The 11147-nt window shown below is 39.2% G+C and overlaps 1 pseudogene; it reads left to right on the plus strand.

Moving 5' to 3' along the window:
* Positions 1-9428: 9428 nt before the first annotated feature.
* On the plus strand, positions 9429-10331 carry LOC119817794 (annotated as a pseudogene).
* The last annotated feature ends 816 nt before the right edge of the window (positions 10332-11147 follow it).

An 11147-nucleotide genomic window follows, 5' to 3' on the forward strand; every position in this document is an offset into this window, starting at 1 on the left:
TTTCTCTGCACTTACTCACCAAAACACATACTGCAACTCAAAAAAATTCACAGGGAAAGTAAAAGATTACTTCTCTAAATCTCTATGATTATATTTCCCATTGCAATTACTGCTAATATTGGCTACATATGAAATTGTTATGCCTTAAATATGCTTGTTTATTCCTTGAGAACTCTGTAAAGTGTTCTTTGACAATTCTAATTTCTCTTCACACCCTTCCCCCAGGTTCTCCCTTGCTTCCCCACTCAACTTTCTTCATGTCCGCTCTCTTAAAAACAAAACAAAGAAAAATAAAATATAGAATCAAGATTTTAAGCATACAAAATTTAATTACTTATATTCACATATAAGCTAACTGCACTTAAGGATATCGGGGAATGCCAGGAATTAGGAAAACTCGTGAGCCATCTTAGAATCAACATCGAGTGTGGTCTCAGAGCAGCAGTACCTCTATCCAGACCTCCATCCAGAGCCACTGAACCCAAAACTTCTCCGCAGGAAAATACTGTTGCATGGTCCTGAGATATACCCTACCATTTGATTGTCTGTGAGCAGATGGCCACAGTTATTACTGAGATACCGTAAAAATCTGTGAGGAGACAAGTAAAAGAAAATTTAAATTCTAGAGGATACATAAACAGTATTCCAGAAAACTGTGATCAAAATTAAACAGAAATTTCTCATAGCTTTGGACAATTGAGTCAGCATGAAAGGCAAGTTTTCTTTTGAGGACCCAGTGATGTTTCTTCCAATGATTTTTGTGAGCGAGAGTAGTGTGACCTCCTTCTCAACATGTATTCTCTGCTTAATTGTCTAACTGTGCTTCAGGCATAATTCATTTGCTTTTAAAATGTGAATAGCCTAAATAAAATCAAATATGAATACAAAGCTATAGATGGAATGTTACTTGATATACCTTCCCCGCGGAGGCATCATGCTGTATTTGACTGAATAGAAAAGGAGGAAGAGGGAACCAAGGAAGCATACGAGCCTGCTGGACTCTACATAGCAGAAAGTGGAACCGAGTCCAAAGGTAGAGAAAACTGAAGCCTGGTATCAGTGGCCATCAGGGAGATGCAAAGTGAACACTGGTGGAGATGTACACTCTGAGGTGGATAAACATTAGTGTAATCATTATGGCAAATGCTATGGAGAGAGCCCTAAATACTAAACATAGATCCACCATGGGATCCAACTCATACAGTGTTGGGCATTCAATGGAAATGACACTGCAGAGCTTTGCACTCTCATGTGTAGGTTGGATTGTTTATAACAAACAAATAAAATATGGAGTTGACCTAAGTGTCTATCCACAGATGAATGAATGAAGGAAATGCAGCAGTGGAAGGTGCCTTGTCTGCTGAGAACTAGGTTGGATGTAGGTGGACTGTCACCATTCCGAAATACTGGGCTTTATTTGATATGGCAGAAGTTTTGTCTTCCAACCTGGCACCAATTTAAAGCTGCACAAAGAAATGATTATATTGTGAAGGTAGAGTCATAAGCACTAATCTAGTCTATCAAGAATATTGTTTTGTTTCCTTGTTTGTTTAATAAAGCCAAAAACTAAGCAACAGTGCTTGGTGCATGTGGGCTGACAACACTCTCCACAAGAACCATAGATCATCAAAACCCCAGTGCCAGTGACATCCTTTGAATGATTGGTCAGAGTGGTCCAAGAGACCTTGGTTGCCTACTGGGGACTGAGTGTGGGCACTACCGCTGAAGACATGACATACTTAGGACATGAGAGTCAGATTGGAGCAGGATTTCCTGAATTTCTCTATCCAGTTGGCCTGTCTTCACAGTAGCCAAAAAATATCTATTTATTGTTATATATGTTTTGGTGTGTGTATAGGAATAAATATATTTATTAATATGATTTTTAGTCCATAGAGCAAAATGTAATATAAAATGTAACATTCTTCAAACTTTTCTATCACTCACATGTTATTTATGGTTTGAGGGGCTTTTCATGAATAACCAGAGCAATAATTTTCCATCTTTTAGTCTCCTCTAGATTAGGGTTTCTCAAGTCTGGCTCTATAAACAATTGAGTGGACTAGTTCTTTATTTTGAGAAAAGAATGTGTACATTTTAGGGTGTATAGTAGCATTCTTGGAATCTACTTTCTAGATTCCTGTAGCATGTTATGACAACGAAAAAGGACTTCAGACATTACCAAATGAAACTTTGGGAGAAAATTGACACTGTTCTTGCTAGATCATTTTTAAGTGAGAAATGCATATGTATTTTTCTCTTAGTAATGCTTGAGGAATTACAGTAGTGCTGTTATCATAATCCTCGACCAAGATAAGCCTTGGTCATGGGCAAGAAGAGGACTTGTAATCTTGACTGATGTTCTCATTGGATTATGGCGTGCTGGGAAGACTATGTGAATATCATTAAGTTGTGAGTTCCACTGGGTGCTAAAACAGAAACTGTAAAACTACAGGATAGGAAGAATTTCTGCCTTTGATTCAGAATAAGGCAAATGTAAGTTAGTAGGTCCTAGAGACTTAAGATTGTTAGATTAAATTCCCCAGTATAACATGATGTTTTCTTATAGAAACTCCACTTATAGAAATCGTACCATACATTATACAGGGCTAAGGGTAAAAAGACTTCTGAGCTTACACAATCTGGATCAAGATAACTTTGAAAAAGAGTTTACACCTGAAAATACTATGGCCCTCTGCAGGTTAGAGTATTCCTATGTATTTGCACGATGAATGCATTTGACAAAAACAATGTTTGTCAATGGCAACTCATTTCCTTAGTCATGTGAATTAGCTTGGGAGGGTAATAAGTATGACCTTAGACATAAGTCCTTGGCAAGGCCCATGGGGAGGTGAGAGCAAGACACACACAGCGCCGTCATGAACTCCATTATCCCAAGGACTGGCCAGCAGCTGGCATACTTAACTTCTTTGGTGTAGAATTCTTATGTTTATTTTTGAGATTATAATATAATTCCAACAATTTTTCCTTCCTTTCCTCCCTCCAAATCCTCCCATGTGCCTCAGCTGGGTACCAGGGATTCCAGAGGTACTGTTCCTAGAGTTACACGCAGAGTCAGTTTAAACTGCTGTGGACCGAATCACCACTGATGACGAGTAGTTCCTGTTGCTTCCCACATCTCTATACTTAAATATCCAACAAATATAAGTGGAGGAAAAACTTATTTAGTTTATAGCTCAAGGGATGATACACCCTCACTGGCTCTCTTTCTAGGCCCTTTGTGAGGAGACTTATTGTGGTAGTGGGAACGTGTGGTGGAGGGTCTTTATACTGGACAAGAAGCTGAGAAAATCTGGAAATGGGAAGAGGTCAGAAGAAAATATAGTTCTAGGACTATATCCTCTGTGACCTGTTCCTCCAACTAGATTCCACTGTATAAATATCACTGCCTCCCAGTAACACAATCATATTATGAATACATTCAGGGACAAATCCATCTATCATGTGAGAAATTTCATTAATTGTCTTTGGAGATAAACTCACAGATGCATTTAGAAGTGTGCTGAATTCCCCAGGCAGATCTTAATCCAATTTAACCCAATCAAGTTTATGATCAAGATTAATTATTAATATAGAGATGCAGAATTCAAGAGCAGGCAGGAAAGAATCCAAGATTAGGCAAGACAAAGAGACCAGAGTTGTGAACATTCTGAGTAGGACCAATAGCAATGGCCTGGAAAGACGTGAGTGCTTTAAAACTATGCAGTGGCAGCGGTAGCAAACCAACCTGTCAACAGCATTGACACACTGCCACCATTTGAGACAGTGAGGTAAAATGGACCAACACTGACTAGATAATAGATTCTCCTAATCAAGGTTTATTGCTTCTGTTCTGCGTAAGAAATATCCACATATTCTACTGACCCTCTTGATAGTTCTTGAATCAAGCTAAATTGAGGAAAAAGTCTTCAAAAAAAAGTCCTTAGTGATAAAAGCTGCTTCCTGTTTCCTTCACTTCTTCTTCACTGTTCCCTGTTTCTAGTCTTTACCAGCTAACTCCTTCTGTGTGGACTCAAGCTTCTCTTTTGCCATCATAATGTGAACTGTTCAGCGTCCCTGTGAAGAGAATGCACTTATGCATGTCATTTCCTTTACAATCCTTGACTAGTGATTGCTAGCATCAGAGGTGTCCTGCCTCCACTGTACCTTGTGGGGACATCCTTACATGCTGGCGACCGTAAGCTCTGGCAGGTGGCTTTGGGTATTTGAGGTTTTCTGAGGCTGTGAGACCCTGGGTCTGGGAGATGCTCTGTAAGAACCGTCAGAGTGCAAGCATACAGGATGTAGAGTATTTTATGTTTATGATTCAGATAGATAATCGTAAAGATTTGATTATTTGTGTATATGATTTTTATTTTGCTCATTTGAGTGAAAGAAATAGAATATCACTCTTAATTCTGAAATTCCCTTTGGCTCATTCTCCATCCTCACTGTATTAATTTACAATATCACATCTGTGTGTACATATGTGTTTCATGCAAAATTTTCTATTCTAAGAGTCATCAAAATTTTCTAAAAAAGTTCAGGTGGTAGTGGTGCACACTTTTAATCCCAGCACTAGAGAGGAATATAAAACTGGAAGAGACAGCTCTCACAGTCTCATTTTGAGATTCCTGAAGGCAGGATCACCATTTTTGGACTGAGGTAGAGGTAAGAGCCAGTGGCTGGCTGTTTTGCTTTTCTGACCTTCAGGTTTAACCCCAATTTCTGTCTCTGGGTTTTTAATAATCATGCTACAGAAAGACATAGAGAAATACACTTGAAGTATGATCTCTGGTGTCCATATGCATGAGCCTGTACAGATGCATATAAGAGAACCTGCACACATACATATACATACATATGAATACAAAAATATATAGGTTTTTTGTTGCTTAATGGAGGTACCAAAGCATTATTTACTTTCTAGCTTTAGAGTTATTTAAAAATATATCTGAAAATAAATATATATATTCAAATAATGTAAAATTGTTAAATAAAAGTATGAAAAAATGGTTTAAGTATATTCCACACTTTTAAAAAGTTATATTATTTTTTCTGGTGTTAATTGTTTTATTTTTTCTTTTTTTTCACATTTTTTTTATTAAAAATTTCCATCTCCTCCCCTCCTCCTCCCCTTTTCCTCCCCTCCCTTCCACCCATACCCCCACTCCACACCTCTCCAAGCCAAAGAGCCATCAGGGTTCCCTTCACTATGTTAAGTCCAAGGTCCTCCTAGCTCCCCCTAAGTCCAGGAAGGTGAGCAACCAAACTGACAAGGCTCACAGTGAGCCCATCCATGCTGTAGAGTTCATGCTTATCACCACTGTTCTTGGTTTCTCAGTCCTCCTCCACTGTCAGCCACATTCAGAGAGTCCGGTTTGGTCCCCTGTTCCATCAGTCCCATTCCAACTGGACTTGGTGGTCTCCCGTTAGATCTGTCCCACTGTCTCAATGGGTAAACGCACCTCTCACGGTCCTGACTTCCTTGTTCATAATATCCCTCCTTTTGCTCCTCATCAGGACCTTGGGAGCTCAGTCCGGTGCTCCTATGTGGGGCTCTGTCATATTCTCCATCCAATGCCAGGTGAAGGTTCTATGGTGATATGCAGGATATTCATGAGTATGGCAATAGGATCTGGACATTTCTGGCACCCTCTCCTCAGCTGACCAAGGAACTAGCTGGGGGCATCTTCCTGGACACCTGGGAACCCCTCTAGAGTCAAGTCTCTGCCAACCCTAGAATGGCTCCCTTAATTAAGATATATAATTCCTTGTTCCCATATCCACCCTTCCTATATCCCAACCATCCTACTCCCCCAAGCTCTTCCCATCCTCCACTTCACACTTTTCTCTCCCCATCCCCCCATCACCCCATCCCACCCCACCCCCAAGTTCCCATTTTTTGTCTGGCAATCTTGTCTACTTCCAATATCCAGGAGGATAACTATATGTTTTTCTTTGGATTCACCTTCTTATATAACTTCTCTAGGATTTTTTACGAATTATAGGCTCGATGTCCTTTATTTATGGCTAGAAAAAACTTATGAGTGCGTACATCCCACGTTCATCTTTTTGGGCCTGGATTACCTCACTCAGGATGGTGTTTTCTATTTCCATCCATTTGCATGCAAAATTCAAGATGTCATTGTTTTTTACTGCCAAGTAGTACTCTAATATGTATATATTCCACACTTTCTTCGTCCATTCTTCCACTGAAGGGCATCTAGGTTGTTTCCAGGTTCTGGCTATTACAAATAATGCTGCTATGAATATAGTTGAACAGATGCTTTTGTAATATGATTGGGCATCTCTTGGGTAAATTCCCAAGAGTGTGATTGTTTGGTCCTGGGGTAGGTTGATCCCAAATTTCCTGAGAAACCTCCACACTGCATTCCAAAGCAGTTGCACAAGTTTGCATTCCCACCAGCAATGGATGAGTGTACCCCGTACTCCACATACTCTCCAGCAAAGGCTATCATTGGTGTTTTTGATTTTAGCCATTCTGACAGGTGTAAGATGGTATCTCAATGTTGTTTTGATTTGCATTTCCCTGATTGCTAAGGAGGTTGAGCATGCCCTTAAGTGTCTTTTGGCCATTCGAACTTCTTCTGTTGAGAATTCTCTGTTCAGTTCAGTGCCCCATTTTTTAATTGGGTCAATTAGCATTTTAAAGTCTAGTCTCTTGTGTTCCTTATATATTTTGGAGATCAGACCTTTGTCTGTTGCAGGGTTGGTGAAGATCTTTTCCCAGTCAGTAGGCTGCCTTTGTGTCTTAGTGACAGTGTACTTTGCTTTACAGAAGCTGCTCAGCTTCAGGAGGTCCCATTTATTCAATGTTGCCCTTACTGTCTGTGCTACTGGGGCTATACGTAGGAAGCAGTCTCCTGTGCCCAAATGTTGTAGAGTACTTCCCACTTTCTCCTCTAACAGGTTCAGTGTATTCAGATTGATATTGAGGTCTTTAATCCATTTGGACTTGAGTTTTGTGCATGGTGATAGACACAGATCTACTTTCATTCTTCTACAGGTTGACATCCAGTTATGCCAGCACCATTTGTTGAAGATGCCCTCTTTCTTCCATTGTGTGCTTTTAGCTCCTTTATCAAAAATCAGGTGTTCATAGGTTTATGGGTTAAGATCTGAGTCTTCTATTCGATTCCATTGGTTGACTTCTCTATTTTTATGCCAGTACCAAGCTGTTTTCAATACTGTAGCTCTGTAATAGAGTTTGAAGTCAGGGATGGTAAGGCCTCCAGAAGTTTCTTTATTGTATAAGATTGTTTTGGCTATCCTGGGTTTCTTGTTCTTCCATATAATGTTGATTATTGTCCTCTCAAGATCTGTGAAGAATTTTGATGGGATCTTTAAGGGGATTGCATTAAATCTATTGATTGCCTTTGATAATATTGCCATTTTTACTATTTGATCCTCCCAATCCAAGAGCAAGGGAGATCCTTCCATTTTCTGGTATCCTCTTCAATTTCTTTCTTCAAAGACTTAACGTTCTTGTCAAATAGGTCTTTCACTTCCTTGGTTAGAGTCACTCCAAGATATTTTATGCTATTTGTGGCTATCGTGAATGGTGACACTTCTCTGATTTCTTTCTCTGCTTCCTTATCCTTTGTATATAGGAGGGCAACTGATTTTTTGGAGTTGATCTGGTATCCAGCCACGATACTAAAGAAGTTTATCAGCTGTAAACGTTCTTTGGTGGAGTTTTTCGGGTTGCTTATGTACACTATCATATCATCTGCAAATAACGAAAGTTTAACTTCTTCCTTTCCAATTTAAATCCCCTTGATCGCCTTGTGTTGTCTTATTGCTATTGCTAGAACTTCAAGCACTATATTGAAGAGATAAGGAGAGAGTGGACAGCCTTGTCGCATTCCTGAATTTAGTGGGATGGCCTTGAGTTTCTCTCCATTTAATTTGATGTTAGCTGTCAGCTTGCTGTAAATAGCCTTTATTATATTTAGGAATGATCCCTGTATCCCTAATCTCTCCAATACCTTTATCATAAAGGGGTGTTGAATTTTGTCAAATGCTTTTTCTGCATCTAATGAGATGATCATATGTTTTTTATCCTTCAGTTTATTTATATGATGGATTACATTTATAGAATTTTGTATGTTGAACCAGCCCTGCATCTCTGGGATGAAGCCTACTTGATCATAGTGGATAATTTTTCTAATGTGTTCTTGGATTCTGTTTGCCAGTATTTTATTGAGAATTTTTGCATCGATGTTCATGAGTGAGACTGGCCTGTAATTCTCTTTCTTGGTTGAGTCTTTGTGTGGTTTAGGTATCAGGGTAGTTGTAACTTCATAAAAGGAATTTGGCAATGACTGTTCTGTTTCTATATTATGAAATACCTTAAGGAGTATAGGTATTAAGTCTTCTTGGAAGTTCTGGTAGAATTCTGCATTGAAACCATCTGGTCCTGGGCTTTTTTTGGTAGGGAGGTTTCTGATAACAGTTTCTAATTCTTCGCGACTAACAGGACTATTTAGATTGTTCACCTGGTCCTGGTTAAACTTTGGTATGTGAAACATCTAAAAAATGTCCATTTATTTTACATTTTCCAATTTTGTGGCATACACCACCTGTGTCTTATCGGATCACCATGGATTAAAATTAGAAATCAACAAAAATGCTACCCCCAGAAAGCCCACAAACTCATGGAAACTGAACAATCAACTACTGAACCACACCTGGGTCAAGGAAGAAATAAATAAAGAAATGAAAGTCTTCCTTGAATTTAATGAAAATAAAGACACAACATACTCAAACTTATGGGACACTATGAAAGCAGTGCTAAGAGGAAAATTCATAGCACTAAGTGCCTACTTAATAAAAACGGAGAATGCACACATTGGATACTTAACAGCACACCTGAAAGCTCTAGAAAAGAAAGAAGCCGACTCACCTAGGAGGAGTAGAAGACTGGAAATTATCTAACTGAGGGCAGAAATCAACAAAATAGAAACACAGAAAACAATCCAAAGAATCAATGAAACAAAAAGCTGGTTCTTGGAGAAAATCAACAAGATTGACAAACCCCTAGCCAAACTAATCAAACGGCAGAGAGAGAACACACAAATTAATAAGATCAGAAATGAAAAAGGGGTCATAACCACAGACACAGAGGAAATTCAGAGAATCATTAGATCTTACTATAACAGCCTGTATGCCACAAAATTGGAAAATGTAAAAGAAATGGACACCTTTTCAGATAAGTACTATATACCAAAGTTAAACCAGGACCAGGTGAACAATCTAAGTTATATTATTTTTATCTCCTAATCTGATCTATATTAAATTTAACCCAAGTTGTCATTGTAACCGAGATAATTCATGTCGATTATTGATGTCACCATAGGTCCTGGATGAGCTGAACAATATGTGTATTTGGATGCTTTCCAACCTCAGCAGTTGATGCCTCTTCATTCCTACTGATCGGGATCCCAGGCCTTGAGCACATACACATTTGGGTTTCCATCCCTATTTACCTCATGTTTCTTCCAGCCTTCCTGGGAAACTGCACTATCCTCTGTGTCATCAGAACGGAGCCTTCTCTGCATGAGTCCATGTACTATTTCCTCTCCAGGTTGACCTTGTCTGACCTGGGTCTGTCTTTCTCCTCCATTCCCATGATGCTAAGAATATGCTTGTTCAATTCCATGGGGATTTCTGCTGACATGTCCATTGCCCAGGAATTCTTCATCCATGGATTCACAGATACGGAATCTTCAGTGCTGCTCATTGTGTTCTTTGATTGCTTTGGCACCCACTGAAATACAGCTCCGTCCTCACAAGCGCCACACTTGTGCAAACTGGGCTGTTCTTCACTGTTAAAAGCATTCTCCTGGTGCTCCCCCTTCCATTGACTTTAAGGAGACCGAGATACTGTCACAGGCACCTGTTATCACATTCCTAGAGTCTCCATCAGGAAGCCATGAAGCTGACCTGCTCTGACAACAGGGTCAATTTTTATTATGGTCTGTTTGTTGCACTCTGCATGATGTCAGACTGTGTATTCATTGCTGTGTCCTATGTGCTCATCTTGAAGACTGGGTTGGGTATTGCACTCCATGGAGAGTGGCTCGAAGCTCTCAATACCTGTGTCTCCCACATCTGTGTGTGCTCATCTTCTATGTAACTATCAGTACTTTAGCTGCCATGCACCGCTTTGCAAAGCATAAGTCTCATTAGCTATGATTCTGATAGCAGATGCTTTCTTGCTGGAACCACCATTGATGAATCCCATTGTAAAAGCTCATCAGATTAGAGTAAAAACCTTAGAAAAACTGGGTCTGCATTCTAAGTAATAGACATGATATTCTCAGAAGTTCCATTTTCTCTACAAGTAGTTACTTTAGAGACAGGACAGTGTTTTATCCTCAAAGAAGATCCACTTACTTCTCAGTCCCATAGCTTGTTTCAATCAATTAGTTCTGTCACTTTTCTGGTCTAAAAGAGGAAGAGACTTTATATTCCATAGAGCCTCTATGTTTAGATGGTGGAAGACATCTCTCTTTAGATACAAGGAGGAAGAATAAGAATTTCCACAATCTTCTAAAGAAAACATGGGACATATGGTCTTTCTTTCGTTGTGTCTGGAAATAGCCTGAAAGATTATGGAACTGTTAAACATCTTGTATTTGTCTCTAATTTTGATCCCTCCTCATGTTGTTGTAGAAAAAGTGTTACCTAGAGAGCCACTGACACTGCAGAATCAGCACTGCTGCAAGCTTGGGAGCCAATACTCACTTTAGCGAGATCCCAAGTAATTGACATCCCAATTAATGTTTGAAAATTACATTCTAGGGTGATGTGAAAGAGGAAATTTTAAAAAAGCTATCATTTGTCCATCCTGATTTATGGTGAAATAAATTTTAGAGGGGTAAATTATGGAAGGATTTTGGCATTTGGCAGCACCACAGTGAAAGTCAAGGGACAGAAAAGTGGATCTCAGGAGTTGGGGGCCAGTTATAGCTCTAGCTGTGCATACGTCTGTCTGTCATATCAAATGCTGAATTATGAATTCCCACACAGCAAAGAGGCAAATTATTCACTTTTAAATCTCTTATCAGTAAAGTAAGTTTTCTATTGTATTTATTGCCTATTGGATATATATCAATTTC

Source organism: Arvicola amphibius, chromosome 1 (assembly GCF_903992535.2).
Source record: "Arvicola amphibius chromosome 1, mArvAmp1.2, whole genome shotgun sequence".
Classification (NCBI taxonomy): domain Eukaryota; kingdom Metazoa; phylum Chordata; class Mammalia; order Rodentia; family Cricetidae; genus Arvicola; species Arvicola amphibius.